A 19849-nucleotide genomic window follows, 5' to 3' on the forward strand; every position below is an offset into this window, starting at 1 on the left:
GCCTGTTTTCCCATTTTGAGTTATGGGTGATTGTTTTCTGTTTACTGTGTCTCTCAGGACTGTTTTGTTTTCGTTTCTCTCGCTTTGTTATTTTGTTTAGTGTTTCTGTTCTAATAAATATAACACTTACTTGCTGCACATTGGACCGATCCATCCTACTCCTCCTCAGAAGAGGAGGAACATCGTTACATTTAGTTTAATACATCTATTTATATTTTTATGTAACGTTTATTGAACTAGACAAGTCAGTTAGGAATAAATTCTTATTTACAATGACGGCTTAACCAAAAGGCAAAAAGGCCTCCTGCAGGGACGGAAGGGGGCTGGGATTAAACATTTAAAAAATGAAATAAAAATATAGGACAAAACACACATCACGACAAGAGAGACACGACAACACTACATAAAGAGACAACAACACAACATGGTTACAACAGATGACAACACAGCATGGTAGCAACACAAAACCTGGTACTGTTCAAACATTATTGGGGACAGACAACAACACAAAGGGCAAGAAGGTAGTTTGACAACAATGCATCACACAGAGCAGCTACAACTGTCAGTAGAGTGTCCATGATTGAGTCTTTGAATGAAGAGATGGAGATAAAACTGTCCAGTTTGAGTGTTTGTTGCAGCTCGTTCCAGTCACTAGCTGCAGAGGAGCGACCCAGGGATGTGTGTGCTTTGGGGACCTTTAACAGAATGTGACTGGCAGAATGGGTGTTGTATGTGGAGGATGAGGGCTGCAGTAGATATCTCAGATAGGGGGGAGTGAGGCCTTAAGAGGGTTATTTATTTAACTAATAAACTAACTTTATTTAACTAATAAACTAACTTTTCTTAACTAATAAACAAACTCATAAAGACCAAATAGTATCAGTATAGTTGCTGTTATCATGAGTGATTTAATAATAATTATAATAATAATTTAACCTTCTTAACCACCCTCCTCTCCTCCTCTCCTCCTCCCTCCTCTCCCCCTCCTCTTTCCCCCTCCTCCTCCTCTCCCCCTCCCTCTCTTTCCCCTCCTCCTCCTCTCCCCCTCCTCCCTCTCTTTCCGCTCCTCCTCCTCTCCCCCTCCCTCTCTTTCCCTCCTCCTCCTCTCCCCCCTCCCTCTCTTTCCCCTCCTCCTCTTTCCCCTCCTCCTCCCTCTCCCCCCCCTCCTCCCCTCCTCCTCCCCCCCTCCCTCTCTCCCCTCCTCCTCCTCCTCCCCCTCCCTCTCTTTCCCCTCCTCCTCTCCCCTCCCTCTCTCTCCCCTCCTCCTCCTCTCCCCCTCCCTCTCTTTCCCCTCCTCCTCCTCCTCTCCCCCTCCCTCTCTTTCCCCTCCTCCTCCTCTCCCCTCCCTCTCTTTCCCCTCCTCCTCCTCTCCCCCTCCCTCTCTTTCCCCTCCTCCTCTCCTCCCCCACCCTCTCTTTCCCCCCTCCTCCTCCTCCACCCTCTCTTTCCCCTCCTCCTCCTCTCCCTCCCTCTCTTTCCCCTCCTCCTCCCCCCTCCCTCTCTTTCCCCTCCTCTTCCTCTCCCCTCCCTCTCTTTCCCCCTCCTCCTCTCCCCTCCTCCGTCTCTTTCCCCTCCTCCTCCTCTCCCCCTCCCTCTCTTTCCCCTCCTCCTCTCCTCCTCCACCCTCTCTTTCCCCTCCTCCCTCTCTTTCCCCTCCTCCCTCTCTTTCCCCTCCTCCTCCTCTCCCCCTCCTCATCCTCTTCCCCTCCCTCTCTTTCCGCTCCTCCTTCTCTCCCCCCCCTCCCTCTCTTTCCCCTCCTCCTCCTCTCACACTGTTTACGTGAAGTGATTCCTTGGCAGCGAGACTCTGCCGACTGATTAACTCCAGCAGATGGAGTGAGCAGATCTCTCTCTTCCTCCTTCTCTTGCTCCATTTCTCTCTCTGTCTCTCTCTCTTTCCACTCTGTGTGTTCCCTCATGCCCCATTTGGAGTGGACAACACACACCCGCTTTTGTGTCTCCACTGCGTGAGTTCGACTGAGTGTGAGCGCTAGGCGTCTCTACTGAGTGTGAGCGCTAGGCGTCTCTACTGAGTGTGAGGCTTTGAGCGGTAGCTGAGCAGACAGCAGGACACATTTGCTCCCTGTCAGCTTGTCTCTAAGTGGACTCACTGACTGGATCATCCCACTGATTCCCCACCTACAGGTACGGTGTCAGTCTGTGTGTTTATTGTTGAGACTCATTTACTTCAATTAAAGTGTGTGTGTGTGTGTTCAGTAGGTATGTTTGTTCAATATGTCTGTGTGTTCAATATGTCTGTGTCTTCAATATGTCTGTGTGTTCAATATGTCTGTTTCAATATGTCTGTGTGTTCAATATGTCTGTTTCAATATGTCTGTGTGTTCAATATGTCTGTGTGTTCAATATGTCTGTTTCAATATGTCTGTGTGTTCAATATGTCTGTGTGTTCAATATGTCTGTTTTCAATAATATGTCTGTGTGTTCAATATGTCTGTGTGTTCAATATGTCTGTTTTCAATATGTCTGTGTGTTCAATATGTCTGTTTTCAATATGTCTGTGTGTTCAATATGTCTGTGTGTTCAATATGTCTGTTTCAATATGTCTGTGTTCAATATGTCTGTTTCAATATGTCTGTGTGTTCAATATGTCTGTGTGTTCAATATGTCTGTGTGTTCAATATGTCTGTGTGTTCAATATGGCTGTGTTTTTTACTACTGTTTCTAGATCTGTTTGTAAGTTACAAAGTCTGACACAATTGTTGAGACTCATTGTCTTCAGTTGAAGCGACTGAGTGTGTATTAGTTGTGTCACTAAGTTTTTTAAGGTATGGAGTGTGTGTGTGTGTGTGTGTGTGTGTGTGCGTGTGTGTGTCTCACAGAAAGTGTGTGCGGTGTATTAAAGCTGCAGTCCTTCATGGTGAAACAGCCACGTCTGTAATTACAACAACACTTACATGTTAGTCATTTAGCAGATGCTCTTATCCAGAGTGACTTACAGTAGGGAAGTAGGAATGTAGAGCGTACATGTTCATACTGAAACACAGTTTCAAAATACAATCAACACAGTCTTTGCCCTGCTTGTCAGACCTTAAGTATCCAATCCATATCAAAGATAACATATATCTGTATCCAATCAACATCAAAGATAACAGTTATCTGTATCCAATCAACATCAACATCAAAGATAACAGTTATCTGTATCCAATCAACATCAAAGATAACAGATATCTGTATCCAATCAACATCAAAGATAACAGTTATCTGTATCCAATCAACATCAAAGATAACAGATATCAACATCAAAGATAACAGTTATCTGCCAATCAACATCAAAGATAACAGTTATCTGTATCCAATCAATATCAAAGATAACAGTTATCTGTATCCAATCAACATCAAAGATAACAGATATCTGTAGCCAATCAACATCAAAGATAACAGATATCTGTAGCCAATCAATCCCTTTGGAAAACCGTGCTTGTCTCAGAGTTCCCGTGCTTGTCTCAGAGTTCCCGTGCTTGTCTCAGAGTTCCCGTGCTTGTCTCAGAGTTCCCGAGCTTAGCTCAGAGTTCCCGAGCTTGTCTCAGAGTTCCCGTGCTTGTCTCAGAGTTCCCGAGCTTATCTCAGAGTTCCCGAGCTTGTCTCAGAGTTCCCGAGCTTATCTCAGAGTTCCCGTGCTTGTCTCAGAGTTCCCTTGTCTCAGCCCGTTTGTCTCATTCCCGTCAGAGTTCCCTTGTCTCAGCTTATCTCAGAGTTCCCGAGCTTGTCTCAGAGTTCCCGAGCTTATCTCAGAGTTCCCGAGCTTGTTTCAGAGTTCCCGAGCTTGTTTCAGAGTTCCCATACTTGTGGCGCAAAATGGTGCTAAAATAGTTGTAGGCTTTTGCTTCTAACTTCAATATCCTCTTTAAATAAATAAGACCTACACCATTTTTAACAATATATCTACAAATATTTTTTTCAATGATGTGACTCTCCGCCAATAATTACATTTAGTGGATTGGAGGACTCTATATTAATATCTAAGGGGCATTTTCTGTTAGGATCTATGAGAATATCTAAGGGGCTTTTATATCATTCTAAATGAATTAATAACAATAATGGCTTTGTTTAAAAAGTAACGATATTTGGGAGATTTGGTTTTCATTAAACCTAGAGTGAGCGAGAAAAAGGCCATTTTTGAACATGGGGTGAGACATTCTCACTCATTTGTAAATAAAGGCAGTTTGTTATTTAGAATGATATTTTTCTGGAGAAACCTAACTTGATTATTTAGCAGACATCACGTGCTTATATTCAGCCAACACATATTTTAAGAATATCATGGAATATTTGAACATTTTCTTATATCCATGCTTGTCTCAGAGCAGCGTGAAACGGTGCTGAAATAGACATCCACAGTGGGAAGTCTATGTATTCTGTGTCTTCTCGTGGTATTTCTCTTCCGTTACACATCCTTGGAATAACAGAACAGCATAACGGCCCTTGCTGTGCCTGGTGAGCAGTTGGTCAAGTTCTGTTGTCAGAAGAGGAATGGAAATGTCAGGGTGAACCCACGACCTGATGAACCCGCCAGGTATGTTGACTCTGCCTGTCACAGCTGGAGTTCCAGGGCTCACAGGTGTGCCTGGCGTGGGCTGTGACACGGGTTCCGTTTTCTCGCCCTTTTCAACGCGTGAGTGAGTCAACAATTCTAATGATTCGTCTGACAAACAAATAACCTCGCGTCCTGCAGGCCCAGGCATGGATCAAAGCTGGCCAGACATTCAATAACAGCTTCACAGACCAATCAACCGTGACCCTTCAGCAATTTGCTCAAAATTGCTACAGAACAAAAGGAAGAAGATCAAGAAGATTAACGAAAGCATAAAGATGTTGATGAAGAAATGCTGTTTTGAGTTAGAAATGTAACACTTTAGAGGACTTAAGCATGGAATTACATTGCAAGTTGAGGGATTTTCACAACAGTAGCCGGGCTATAAAAAGTCTATTGTCCTGATAATAGGAAACATTTGCATGATGGGCTACATCTTTTATTGTAACCACAATGTCACACATCATTTGTATCTACCTTTCCAATTACTTTTAGAGTTTGGGGTTTACAAATGTGTGCTTTTAATTATTAGTTACATTGTTTTAGTTTCGAACGTGCAAACTTATTTTCTTTAAATCATTGTTTTATGTAGGATGCTACATTTTTGACCAGTTGCAATTGTAAGTTGGACTCATTTAAAAAAAATACTACTTTTATTAGGCTGTTAAGTCTCATAGCCCACCTCAGACAGTTAACTTATTTTATATAGGTCTAGGTTCCGAAGAAATAAACTCAACTGTTGTTTTTTCCCCCCAGAACATTAACCGTGTTTAGATAGATACATAGGTAGATGCGGAAAGATAAATACAAATTATTTGTTGCACGTTGGGGAGGGAGTGGTAGCTCGGCTATTATACAATTCTTTAGTAAAGGTTGAATGGTCTATTATTCAGCTAATAGCCCATCCTGCTACGCTAATAATAATACTTTTCCCCCTTTGCACGTTAAAGATTCCAATTTGATGACGTATTTTTAGCCACAATCGGCCCCAACCCCAATGAATACATTTGGGCACAGTCGATAGCATGCTGGACTTCGGGTTGGATTGTTGAGGGTTAGAAACCTGCTCGTTTCATTACAGTATTATGCTGGTCTCAGAGCAAATAGCCTGGATTGTTACTCCCATCTGGTTCCTCTCTCTCTTCCACGAGTCATTCAGCACGCTTCTGGGCGTGCTGGCAGGATGTACTGTTTTTTATTCTGTACATATGAATTACAAATCAGCCTTTAACTAGTTAAATCATGTTTCTAGTATATTGCAGAGTTACAATGTGTAATCATTGATGTCCCAGGGGCAGGAGTGGTAAACACTGTTGAAGTGTATAAATGTAATACATACATGCAGACTCAGCATCATTCAAAGACTGGAGTTTGATACTCCTGGTATTGGATAAAGAACTAGAATAAGATAAGGTAAAGACTGGTATCCTGGTATTGGATAAAGAACTAGAATAAGGTAAAGAATGGAGTTTGATACACCTGGTATTGGATAAAGAACTAGAATAAGATAAGATAAAGACTGGTATCCTGGTATTGGGTAAAGAACTAGAATAAGGTAAAGAATGGAGTTTGATACACCTGGTATTGGATAAAGAACTAGAATAAGATAAGATAAAGACTGGTATCCTGGTATTGGGTAAAGAACTAGAATAAGGTAAAGAATGGAGTTTGATACTCCTGGTATTGGATAAAGAACGATAATAAGATAAGGTAAAGAAGGGAGTTTGATACTCCTGGTATTGGATAAAGAATAAGATAAGATAAGATAAAGAATGGAGTTTGATATTCCTGGTATTGGATAAAGAACTAGAATAAGATAAGGTAAAGAATGGAGTTTGATACTCCTGGTATTGGATAAAGAACGATAATAAGATAAGGTAAAGAAGGGAGTTTGATACTCCTGGTATTGGATAAAGAATAAGATAAGATAAAGAATGGAGTTTGATACTCCTGGTATTGGATAAAGAACGAGAATAAGATAAGAGAAAGAATGGAGTTTGATATTCCTGGTATTGGATAAAGAACTAGAATAAGATAAGGTAAAGAATGGAGTTTGATACTCCTGGTATTGGATAAAGAACTAGAATAAGATAAGACTGGTATCCTGGTATTGGATAAAGAACTAGAATAAGATAAGACTGGTATCCTGGTATTGGATAAAGAATAAGATAAGGTAAAGAATGGAGTTTGATACTCCTGGTATTGGATAAAGAACTAGAATAAGATAAGACTGGTATCCTGGTATTGGATAAAGAATAAGATAAGATAAGTAAAGAAGGGAGTTTGATACTCCTGGTATTGGATAAAGAACTAGAATAAGATAAGATAAAGAAGGGAGTTTGATACTCCTGGTATTGGATATGACTGAAAGAAACGTGCTAAATAGAGATTTTCGGAAATTAACTTTATGACAAAAAAATATGTACAATCGTTTGTCTCTACATTAACTAACATATTCCTGTCAATTCTACACGTTTTGTTTGACTCGTTATGACGTTATAAATACTTACATTTGCTTCCACCGTAATTTTTTTTTTCCAGGATCTTTGCTGAAGAAAGTCACCAGGGACAGGTGGCTCACGTCAAATTCGTCAATGGAACCACTTGGTCAGAATAAAACCGTGTGACCCGATTGCATAATGAGTGCTCTAACTCCCCCTTGTGGTGGTCTGGAGCAATGCAGCTGTGACGCTGGGTACCTCTAAGTGCCGCGGTGTAAGCTCAAAACTTTTAGAGGAGGAACCACTGTAGGTCTGTTGGTTTGTTTCTCTTCCACCAAGCATTGTGGGTAAACCTCTAAAAACGTCTCTAAAATGGAGGCATTGTGTCTGCTCTCCTTTGATAACGTTTGGAACTCAGTGTTAGTTTAGAACGCTGACCTTTTCATCCATAGAACACACTCACAAAGATGTTCTCTTACTCCACTCTTGAGATGTTGTGTGGATTCTAAGTGAGTAGCCTGGTCCCAGATCTGTGTGATCTTTATTTAACTAATCTAATCTATATCCTGACTGTTGTTGGCAGAGTATATCAGATCTGTGTGATCTTTATTTAATGTAATCTATATCCTGACTGTTGTTGGCAGAGTACCCCACATGTCCTCAGAGAGAAGTTGGCTGAAACACAAACAGACCTGGGACAATGCAGGTTAGATTCAGAGTTTTTTTTTAGACTCTGTGTAAACTTGATCATAACATGACTATTGTTTTCATAGTAGGTTATGGTATCATAATGATGGTCAGAGAGGAGTTGGCTAAAGTACAAAACACATACATACCTGTCCTCTGTCTAATTGTTAGGCCGTACAACAATTGTCATGAACATTGGAAAAACCCTCAGGGTAGTTTCCATAAAAATGGCTTCTTTCCTTCCTCACTTTTAATGGTTATGGCTAGAATGGATCCAGCATTTGTCAAATTAAGGTCGAATCTTTTTTCTTTTTTTTTGCATTTTAGCTAACCTTAACCCTAACCCTTTTCCTAACCTTAACCCAATTCTCCTAACCTAAAACGTTAATTATCCTAACCTGCTACATAAGGTTTCCTAACCTGCTAGGAAAAGTCAAATCTGACTTGATGATATGTGGTGATATGTTTCTACACAGATGTTTCTACTGTCCCATATAAACCTGGAGCTACATACAGGATGGAGAGTTTGGTCCTCATATACCAACTACCCGTTCATACATAATACCTACTGTCAATCTCAATGGAAATCAGACTAAACATTATTTGCATTTCAATAATATAATAATATATTTCATGTACAATATGCCATTGAGCAGACACTTTGCAGCAGAGCGACTTATAGAAGTGCGTACTGTCTTCATATGGACGGCTCCAATGGGAACAACGGCTGTGGACAGATGAGGACCATATAGCCTGTTCTTTCTAAGATGAAAAGGTCTGGTTTCCTGCTGATCCAGCAAATTACAAAACACTTTGTTTGTTCTTTTTTGAATTTGATATATATCTATATATATATATATATATCACAGTCATTTTATCATTCCTGATATGACTGTGGTGCAGAAGTAAGAACTTATGACCTATGACTGTGAAAGGAAGTAGTTGCCGTGTCTGGAAAATATTGTGTTCTTAGTGTCGCAACACAAACAACAGAATCGTTTTAGAAAGAGGAAGCCTTCAGGGGGCATATCTGTAAGTGTTCTAATAACCCAGTCTAATAACCCAGTCTAATAACCCAGTCTAATAGCCCAGTCTAATAACCCAGTCTAATAACCCAGTCTAATAGCCCAGTCTAATAACCCAGTCTAATAACCCAGTCTAATAACCCAGTCTAATAGCCCAGTCTAATAACCCAGTCTAATAGCCCAGTCTAATAACCCAGTCTAATAACCCAGTCTAATAACCCAGTCTAATAGCCCAGTCTAATAACCCAGTCTAATAACCCAGTCTAATAACCCAGTCTAATAGCCCAGTCTAATAACCCAGTCTAATAGCCCAGTCTAATAACCCAGTCTAATAGCCCAGTCTAATAACCCAGTCTAATAACCCAGTCTAATAGCCCAGTCTAATAACCCAGTCTAATAGCCCAGTCTAATAACCCAGTCTAATAACACAGTCTAATAACCCAGTCTAATAGCCCAGTCTAATAACCCAGTCTAATAACCCAGTCTAATAGCCCCGTCTAATAGCCCAGTCTAATAGCCCTGTCTAATAGCCCAGTCTAATAACCCAGTCTAATAGCCCAGTCTAATAACCCAGTCTAATAGCCCAGTCTAATAACCCAGTCTAATAACCCAGTCTAATAACCCAGTCTAATAACCAGGTATAATAACCCAGTCTAATAGCCCAGTCTAATAACCCAGTCTAATAACCCAGTCTAATAGCCCAGTCTAATAGCCCAGTCTAATAACCCAGTCTAATAACCCAGTCTAATAGCCCTGTCTAATAACCCAGTCTAATAACTCAATCTAATAACCCAGTCTGTATGTGCTAGTGTCTATGTAAATATTGTTTGCATTACTTTCAGAATGACAGCCTGTCGACAGATGAAGAAATTATAGTCTACTGTTCGTACTCAGATCAACAGGTCTGGGTTCAGTAAGTGTAACTAACAGAATCGGTGACATCTGGAAGCTATCAGGGGGTATTTCAGGCTCAGTATACTGTTATCAGTCTTCATCTGTATGACATAGCTCTCTAATCCAGGTTACATAGCTGGACCTCATCAAACAGAAACAATATGACTCTGTCCCAAATAGCACCCTGTTCCTTATATAGTGTAGTAGTGCCTAGTGCAACATGTAGGGACACAGTCTACTCCCGCGAAACATAACACGAGAGACGGCTAGCTTTTGAAAAACATAGCATGGTAAGGTGATAGGTCACGCAAAACGTCAAGGTTTATCTAATGTTTTTCGGACCTAAAAAAATGCTGAGATGTGTCCATATTTCATGCCTGTTGTCTAACTATAGTCTATGCATCTGTGGAGTGAACTATCAATGATCTATACAATAGTCTGGGGCAGTAGAGGAGAGAAAGGAGAGAATATAGGAGAAAATAGAGGAGAGAGAGAATGGAGGAGAGAAAGAAGGAGAGAATAGAGGAGAGAATAGAGGAGAGAATAGAGGAGAGAATAGAGAGAATAGAGGAGAGAATAGAGGAGAGAACAGAGGAGAGAACAGAGGAGAGAACAGAGGAGAGAATAGAGAGAATAGAGGAGAGAATAGAGAGAATAGAGGAGAGAATAGAGGAGAGAATAGAGGAGAGAATAGAGAGCACAGAGGAGAGAATAGAGAGAATAGAGGAGAGAATAGAGGAGAGAACAGAGAGAACAGAGGAGAGAATAGAGGAGAGAGGAGAGAGAGAGAGGAGGAGAGAAGAGAGGAGAGAATAGAGGAGAGAATAGAGAGAATAGAGGAGAGAATAGAGGAGAGAATAGAGGAGAGAAAGAAGGAGAGAATAGATGAGAGAATAGAGAACAGAGGAGAGAATGGAGGAGAGAATAGAGGAGAGAATAGAGGAGAGAGGAGAGGAGAGAATAGAGGAGAGAATAGAGGAGAGAGGAGAGGAGAGAGGAGAGGAGAGAGGAGGAGAGAGGAGAGGAGAGAGGAGAGGAGAGAATAGAGGAGAGAATAAAGAGAATAGAGGAGAGAATAGAAGAGAGAATAGAGGAGAGAAAGAAGGAGAGAATAGAGGAGAGAATAGAAGAGAGAATAGAGGAGAGAAAGAAGGAGATAATAGAGGAGAGAATAGAGGAGAGAATGGAGGAAAGAATAGAGGAGAGAATAGAGAGAATAGTAAGAACAGAGGGGAGAATGGAGGAGAGAATAGAGGAGAGAATAGAGGAGAGAGGAGAGAATGGAGAGAATGGAGGAGAGAATAGAGAGAAGAGAGGAGAGAGGAGAGAGGAGAGAATATAGGAGAGAAAGAAGGAGAGAATAGAGGAGAGAATATAGGAGAGAACAGAGGAAAGAAGAGAGGAGAGGAGAGAGGAGAGAGGAGAGAATAGAGGAGAGAATAGAGGAGAGAGGAGAGGAGAGAGGAGAGAGGAGAGGAGAGAGGAGAGAATAGAGGAGAGAATAGAATAGAGGAGAGGAGAGAATAGAGGAGAGAATAGAGAGAATCGAGGAGAGGAGAGGAGAGGAGAGGAGAGGAGAGGAGAGAATAGAATAGAGAGAATAGAGGAGAGAATAGAGAGAATAGAGGAGAGAATAGAGGAGAGGAGAGGAGAGGAGAGAATAGAGAGAATAGAGGAGAGAATAGAGAGAATAGAGGAGAGGAGAGAATAGAGGAGAGGAGAGGAGAGGAGAGAGAATAGAGGATATAATAGAGGAGAGGAGAGGAGAGGAGAGAATAGAGAGAATAGAGGAGAGGAGAGGAGAGGAGAGGAGAGGAGAGGAGAGGAGAGGAGAGGAGAGGAGAGGAGAGGAGAGAATAGAGGAGAGGAGAGGAGAGGAGAGGAGAGGAGAGGAGAGGAGAGGAGAGGAGAGGAGAGGAGAGGAGGTCTATAGTTAGTCTACAGTTAGTCCACAGTAACAGTTAGTCTACAGTTAGTCCACAGTTACAGTTAGTCCACAGTTACAGTTAGTCTACAGTTAGTCTACAGTTACAGTTAGTCTACAGTTACAGTTAGTCTACAGTTAGTCTACAGTTACAGTTAGTCTACAGTTACAGTTAGTCTCCAGTTAAAGTTAGTCTACAGTTAGTCTACAGTTAGTCTACAGTTACAGTTAGTCTACAGTTACAGTTAGTCTACAGTGACAGTTAGTCTACAGTTAGTCCACAGTTACAGTTAGTCTACAGTTACAGTTAGTCTACAGTTACAGTTAGTCTACAGTTTGTCTACAGTTACAGTTAGTCTACAGTTACAGTTAGTCTCCAGTTACAGTTAGTCTACAGTTACAGTTAGTCTCCAGTTACAGTTAGTCTACAGTTAGTCTACAGTTACAGTTAGTCTACAGTTACAGTTAGTCTACAGTTACAGTTAGTCTACAGTTAGTCTACAGTTACAGTTAGTCTACAGTTACAGTTAGTCCACAGTTACAGTTAGTCTACAGTTAGTCCACAGTTACAGTTAGTCTACAGTTACAGTTAGTCTACAGTTAGTCCACAGTTACAGTTAGTCTACAGTTAGTTAAAGTTAGTCTACAGTTAGTTAAAATTAGTCTACAGTTAGTTAAAGTTAGTCTACAGTTAGTTAAAGTTAGTCTACAGTACCAGTTAGTTACAGTTAGTCTACAGTTAGTTAAAGTTAGTCTACAGTTAGTTAAAGTTAGTCTACAGTACCAGTTAGTTACAGTTAGTCTACAGTTACAGTTAGTCTACAGTTAGTTAAAGTTAGTCTACAGTTAGTTAAAGTTAGTCTACAGTTAGTTAAAGTTAGTGTACAGTACCAGTTAGTTACAGTTAGTCTACAGTTACAGTTAGTCTACAGTTAGTTCAAGTTAGTGTACAGTATCAGTTAGTTACAGTTAGTCTACAGTTACAGTTAGTCTACAGTTAGTTAAAGTTAGTCTACAGTTTGTTAATGTTAGTTACAGTTAGTTAAAGTTAGTCTACAGTACCAGTTAGTTACAGTTAGTCTACAGTTACAGTTAGTCTACAGTTAGTTCAAGTTAGTCTACCGTTACAGTTAGTTTACAGTTAGTTAGTCTACAGTCAGTTAAAGTTAGTCTACAGTTAGTTAAGGTTAGTCTACAGTTACAGTTAGTCTACAGTTACAGTTAGTCTACAGTTAGTTAGTCTAGTGTTACAGTTAGTCTACAGTTAGTCTACAGTTACAGTTCGTCTATAGTTACAGACAGAGCTGTTCGTCTACAGTTAGTCTATAGTTAGTCTAGTTACAGTTAGTCTATAGTTAGTCTACAGTTGTCTATATTTAGTCTATAGTTAGTCTACAGTTGTCTATATTTAGTCTATAGTTAGTCTACAGTTGTCTATATTTAGTCTATAGTTAGTCTACAGTTGTCTATATTTAGTCTATAGTTAGTCTACAGTTACAGACAGAGTTTGTTATCCTACAGTTTCACAAAGTGAGAACACACACACTGAGGCTGAGACACAGAGGCTTCCACTGTTACTTCTGATGGTTGGAGAGAGGAATCAGGCCGCCTGAACAGATCCCTAAAATAACCTTTAATGCAGCTCTCTTTTCTCTCCTCATGAAGGAAAGAAGGGGGGATACCTAGTCAGTTGTACAACTGAATGCATCTTCCACATTTAATCCAACCCCTCTGAATCAGAGAGGTGCGGGGGGCTGCCTAAATCGACACCCACAGCATCCAGGGGACAGTGGGTTAACTGCCTTTCGGTTACTGGCCCACCGCTCTAACCACTAGACTACCTGCCGCCCCTACACTCTAACCACTAGGCTACCTGCCGCCCCTACACTCTAACCACTAGGCTACCTGCCGCCCCTACACTCTAACCACTAGACTACCTGCCACCCGTACACTCTAACCACTAGGCTACCTGCCGCCCCTACACTCTAACCACTAGGCTACCTGCCGCCCCTACACTCTAACCACTAGGCTACCTGCCGCCCCTACACTCTAACCACTAGGCTACCTGCCGCCCCTACACTCTAACCACTAAGCTACCTGCCGCCCCTACACTCTAACCACTAGGCTACCTGCCGCCCCTACACTCTAACCACTAGGCTACCTGCCGCCCCTACACTCTAACCACTAGACTACCTGCCGCCCCTACACTCTAACCACTAGGCTAACTGCCGCCCCTACACTCTAACCACGAGGCTACCTGCCGCCCCTACACTCTAACCACTAGACTACCTACTGCCCCTACACTCTAACCACTAGTCCACCTGTATACACGTCCTCTGTTTGTCTGGGCATGAAAACTATAATAGTCAGGCTTTTTAAAATTGATTTCTAGAGCCATAAGCTCTCAGGTTGTCCTGAGAGAGAGAGGAAGGAAAGTGCCCACGTCTTTAGCTCACTGGCAGTTGTGTTTGCTTGAGTTGGCTCAGGTCACAGAAAACATCAACAACCAAAAAGGTCTACCTCTCTCTCTCTCTCTCTCTCTCTCTCTCTCTCTCTCTCTCTCTCTCTCTCTCTCTCTCTCTCTCTCTCTCTCTCTCTCTCTCTCTCTCTCTCTCTCTCTCTCTCTCTCTCTCTCTCTCTCTCTCTCTCTCTCTCTCTCTCTCTCTCTCTCTCTCTCTCTCTCTCTCTCTCTCTCTCTCTCTCTCTCTCTCTCTCTCTCTCTCTCTCTCTCTCTCTCTCTCTCTCTCTCTCTCTCTCTCTCTCTCTCTCTCTCTCTCTCTCTCTCTCTCAAGCAGGGGTGCATTGGTTATATTGAAGTAGTGAAAGAGGGAAGAATGACATGCCATACATGTACGTGCACGTTGAGTATGTTTATAGAAAGTCACAGTGCTAACCTCAGGTGTGACCCTGTTCTGGGTTTTTCATTTCTGTGGAAATGATTAGGCGTTACTACAATTGCCTCACAGGCGTATACATATGCACTCATACAAGTACACAAATAGCCATGTGTGTCTGTGTGTGTGTTCATGCCTGCATGTTCCTGTGTGTGTATGTTGTGGTTTCTTTACTATTCATTGCCTCTGTCTTCCTGTGTATGTAGTTAAGGGTCGGTTCGTCATGTGTTTTGTATTGTGTTGCTTCCTGCCATGGACTGGAACCCCTCAGAGAGATGAGGGGGGGGGAGAGGGAAAAGAGGGGGGGGGGGGGGGGGGGAAACAAGAAGACGGCTCATAAACTTTACTAGCTCATAAACTTCTCCAGACAACAGACAGAGAGGGTGAGTCCCTCGTGACAGAAATGGGGAGAGATAGAGAAAGAGAGAGAGTCCACAGCTACCAATCCAGACAGCAATAGAAGAAAATTAGACATGACTACACTACTATAGACTACGGTCATTGTTTGAAAGCCTGAATGTCTTTTCCTGAACGGATCGGTGAAACACTTTTCTGACACCATCTGTTGTTTTGGTAAATTGAGCCACCCCTTGTTACCAGGAAACACAAAAGTCACCATGAAACCAAATATTTAGGAAGAGGTCTTCATTTCCTGGAGTCTGTAAAGGAAGAAACCACGTGGAAACAGTGGTAAGCAAGTTAGATACAACAAACAGAGTTTCACCAAGTCAAATGAATGAATTATGTTATGTCTGAATTTATTATGCGTGTATCTAAACCAATGTAGATTATTTTAATAGTGTTTTATACATCAGTTGAGGTCTCTATAAGTCTCAATATGAGGTCCGAACCCTAACACGAAAGTGCATCTTATAGCTGTGTGGGCTAATATAGTCACAATGTTTGCCTTGGTGTAGTTGAGCCAATGGCCATGGGATAAGTTTAGCCATACAAATGATGACTACAATTGGTCAGTTATAAACATAATGTTACATTGCAGTTTTGCATATTAACTCAAGAGGCATTTCTGTCGTTACAGAGCAGACATCAGAGGGGTTTGGGTTAAATGCGGAGGATACATTCAGTTGTACAGCTGACTAGGTGTCTTTCCTCTTCCATCATGTCCCATGTATACACAGAGAAAACAAGGTCTAGCCCCCCTTGAGGTTCCTGAGAGAGCTGCCATATCAAATCAAATGGAATGTGTCACATGCTTCGTAAACAACAGGTGCGGACTAACAGTGAAATGCTTAGTTACGGGCCCTTCCCAACAATGCAGAGAGAAAGAAAATAGAGATATCATTTCTTACCTTTATTTAACTAGGCAAGTCAGTTAAGAACAAATTCTTATTTTCAATGACAGCCTAGGAACAGTGGGTTAACTGCCTGTTCAGGGGCAGAACAACAGATTTGTACCTTGTCAGCTCGGGGATTTGAACTTGCAACCTTTCGGTTACTAGTCCAACGCTCTAACCACTAGGCTACCCTGCCGCCTCTACGCTCTAACCACTAGGCTACCCTGCCGCCTCTACGCTCTAACCACTAGGCTACCCTGCCGCCTCTACGCTCTAACCACTAGGCTACCCTGCCGCCTCTACGCTCTAACCACTAGGCTACCCTGCCGCCTCTACGCTCTAACCACTAGGCTACCCTGCCGCCTCTACGCTCTAACCACTAGGCTACCCTGCCGCCTCTACGCTCTAACCACTAGGCTACCCTGCCGCCTCTACGCTCTAACCACTAGGCTACCCTGCCGCCTCTACGCTCTAACCACTAGGCTACCCTGCCGCCTCTACGCTCTAACCACTAGGCTACCCTGCCACCCCAAATAGAAGAGGAAAACATGCAATAATACAATTAATAATAAATAATGATTCCAGTACCGAGTCAATGTGCAGGGGTACTGGGTAATTGAGGTAGATACTGTATGTACATATAATTAGGAATAAAGTGAGGATATTAAACAGTAGCAGCAGAGTACAGTATGTGATGAGTCAAAAACATTAGTGCTAAAAGGGTCAATGCAGGTAGCTATTCGGTTAACTATTTAACTAACTATTTAGAAGACTTATGGCTTGGGGGTAGAAGCTGTTCAGGGTCCTGTTAATAAGGAAGTTACTGTTGCTGTTGCTGTTGTTGCCAAGGAAGTGAGAGAAGGGAAGAAATCCATTTGAGCTGCAGAAAGAGATTTTAAAAAATAGATTGAATGACACCGAGATAAAATGTATATGTACAGTGTGAAAGAGAGGTTATGACAGTGTGGCGGAGACACACAAGGTCTTATCTGATGACATGGAATCTGAGCTGTATAAAGAGAGGCTATGAGAGAGTAGCAGAGACACACAAGGTCTTATCTGATGACATGGAATCTGAGCTGTATAAAGAGAGGCTATGAGAGAGTAGCAGAGACACACAAGGTCTTATCTGATGACATGGAGTCTGAGCTGTATAAAGAGAGGCTATGAGAGAGTAGCAGAGACACACAAGGTCTTATCTGATGACATGGTGTCTGAGCATGTAAAAAATATCTCACGGACAAGTTTCCTGGGCTTAGTAGCCTCAAATACAGAGAACTTGACCACGAATTGGCACATTGAAACAATGTCTCTGTCACAGACAACTGGTCAACAAATGGAAGGGTCAGTGGTGTTGAACACAGTTAAAGTCAGAAGTTGACATACACCTTAGCCAAATACATTTAAACTCAGTTTGTCACAATTCCTGACATTTAATCCTAGTAAAAATTCCCTATTTTAGGTTAGTTAGGATCACCACTTTATTTTAAGAATGTGAAATGTCAGAATAATAGTAGAGAGAATGATTTATTTCAGATTTAATTTATTTCATCACATTCAGAAGTTTACATACACTCATTTAATATATGGTAGCATTGCCTTTAAATTGATTAACTTGGGTCAAACATTTCGGGTAGCCTTCCACAAGCTTCCCACAATAAGTTGGGTGAATTTTGGCATTCCTCCTGACAAAGCTGGTGTAACTGAGTCAGGTTTGTAGGCCTCCTTGCTCGCACACACCTTTTTAGTTCTGCCATTGTCCATTTTGGAAGACGCATTTGTGATCAAGCTTTAACTTCCTGACTGATGTCTTGAGATGTTGCTTCAATATATCCACATAACAGCAGTCTGGCTTTTTTATAGCAGTTTTGGAGCAGTGGTTTCTTCCTTGCTGAGTGGCCTTTCAGGTTATGTCGATATAGGACTCGTTTTACTGTGGATATAAATACATTTGTACCTGTTTCCTCCTGGCATTGATTTGCACTTTTTGCACCAAAGTACTTTCAACTCTAGGAGACAGAACGCGTCTCCTTCCTGAGCGTATAATGGCTGCTTGGTCCCATGGTGTTTATACTTGCATACCATTGTTTGTACAGATGAATGTGGTACCTTCAGGCATTTGGAAATTGCTCCCAAGGATGAACCAGACTTGTGGAGGTCTACAATTTTTTTCTGAGGTCTTGGCTGATTTCTTTTGAATTTCCCATGATGTCAAGCAAAGAGGCACTGAGTTTGAAGGTAGGCCTTGAATTACATCCACAGGTTCACCTCCAATTGACTCAAATAATGTCAATTAGCCTATCAGAAGCTTCTAAAGCCATGACATCATTCTCTGGAATTTCACAAGCTGTTTAAAGGCACAGTCAACTTAGTGTATAGGGTGGCAGGTTAGCCTGGCGGTTAGAGCGTTGAATTAGTAACCGGAAGGTTGCAAGTTCAATCCCCTGAGCTGACAAGGTACAAATCTGTCGTTCTCCCCAGTGTTCCTAGGCTGTAATTGAAAATAAGAATTTGTTCTTAACTGACTTGCCTAGTTAAATAAAGGTAAAAAAGTAAACTTCTGACCCACTGGAATTGTGAATGAATATATAAGTGAAATAATCTGTCAACAATTGTTGGAAAAAATTTGCTCTAAACGATTGTTTTTTTAACAAGAAACATGTGGATTGGTTGAAAAACTAGTTTTAACCTATTTGTATGTAAACTTCCGACTTCAACTGTATATCAGAATGTAGGCATACATTTAAGGTATACAATATACCACACCCCCATTCCATAAATTCAACTTTGACCTATTAGCATCTTCACCCACTGTGACAAGACTCCACCCACTGTCACAAGACTCCTTCACCCACTGTGACAGGACACCTTCACCCACTGTGACAGGACACCTTCACCCACTGTGACAGGACACCTTCACCCACTGTCACAGGACACCTTCACCCACTGTCACAGGACACCTTCACCCACTGTCACAAGACTCCTTCACCCACTGTCACAGGACACCTTCACCCACTGTCACAGGACACCTTCACCCACTGTCACAGGACACCTTCACCCACTGTGACAGAACACCTTCACCCACTGTCACAGGACTCCTTCACCCACTGTCACAGGGTACCTTCACTCACTGTCACAGGACACCTTCACCCACTGTCACAGGACACCTTCACCCACTGTCACAGGACTCCTTCACCCACTGTCACAGGACACCTTCACTCACTGTCACAGGACACCTTCACTCACTGTCACAAGACTCCTTCACCCACTGTCACAAGACTCCTTCACCCACTGTCACAGGACACCTTCACCCACTGTGACAGGACACCTTCACCCACTGTCACAGGACTCCTTCACCCACTGTCACAGGACACCTTCACTCACTGTCACAGGACACCTTCACTCACTGTCACAAGACTCCTTCACCCACTGTCACAAGACTCCTTCACCCACTGTCACAGGACACCTTCACCCACTGTGACAGGACACCTTCACCCACTGTCACAGGACACCTTCACCCACTGTCACAGGACACCTTCACTCACTGTCACAAGACACCTTCACCCACTGTCACAGGACACCTTCACCCACTGTGACAGAAAACCTTCACCCACTGTCACAGGACACCTTCACTCACTGTCACAGGACACCTTCACTCACTGTGACAGAAAACCTTCACCCACTGTCACAGGACACCTTCACCCACTGTCATAGGACACCTTCACTCACTGTCACAGGACACCTTCACCCACTGTTACAGGACACCTTCACCCACTGTCACAGGACACCTTCACCCACTGTGACAGAAAACCTTCACCCACTGTTACAGGACTCCTTCACCCACTGTCACAGGACACCTTCACTCACTGTCACAAGACACCTTCACCCACTGTCACAGGACACCTTCACTCACTGTCACAGGACACCTTCACTCACTGTCACAAGACACCTTCACCCACTGTCACAGGACCCCTTCACCCACTGTGACAGAAAACCTTCACCCACTGTGACAGGGCACCTTCACCCACTGTCACAGGACACCTTCACCCACTGTGACAGGACACCTTCACCCACTTACCCCAAGGCAGCCAAACTTCCCCTGTCCCTACGCTCAATGTACCACATACCGTGAGCAAG

The 19849-nt window shown here is 42.5% G+C and overlaps 1 protein-coding gene across 3 annotated transcripts in view; it reads left to right on the top strand.

Moving 5' to 3' along the window:
* The window catches only part of LOC115139036 (rho GTPase-activating protein 6-like), a 178702-nt gene that overhangs the window by 39537 nt on the left and 119316 nt on the right, over window positions 1–19849 (top strand). Inside the window, exon 1 of one of the 3 annotated variants that reach the window (XM_065025275.1) lies at window positions 1794–2145. The exons of the other annotated variants lie outside the window; for them this stretch is intronic. The gene's annotated coding sequence lies outside the window, so the exon portion shown is untranslated. Of the gene's footprint in view, window positions 1–1793; window positions 2146–19849 lie in introns of those variants that run through there. 3 annotated transcript variants of the gene reach the window in all.

This window comes from Oncorhynchus nerka, linkage group LG12 (assembly GCF_034236695.1).
Source record: "Oncorhynchus nerka isolate Pitt River linkage group LG12, Oner_Uvic_2.0, whole genome shotgun sequence".
NCBI lineage: Eukaryota > Metazoa > Chordata > Actinopteri > Salmoniformes > Salmonidae > Oncorhynchus > Oncorhynchus nerka.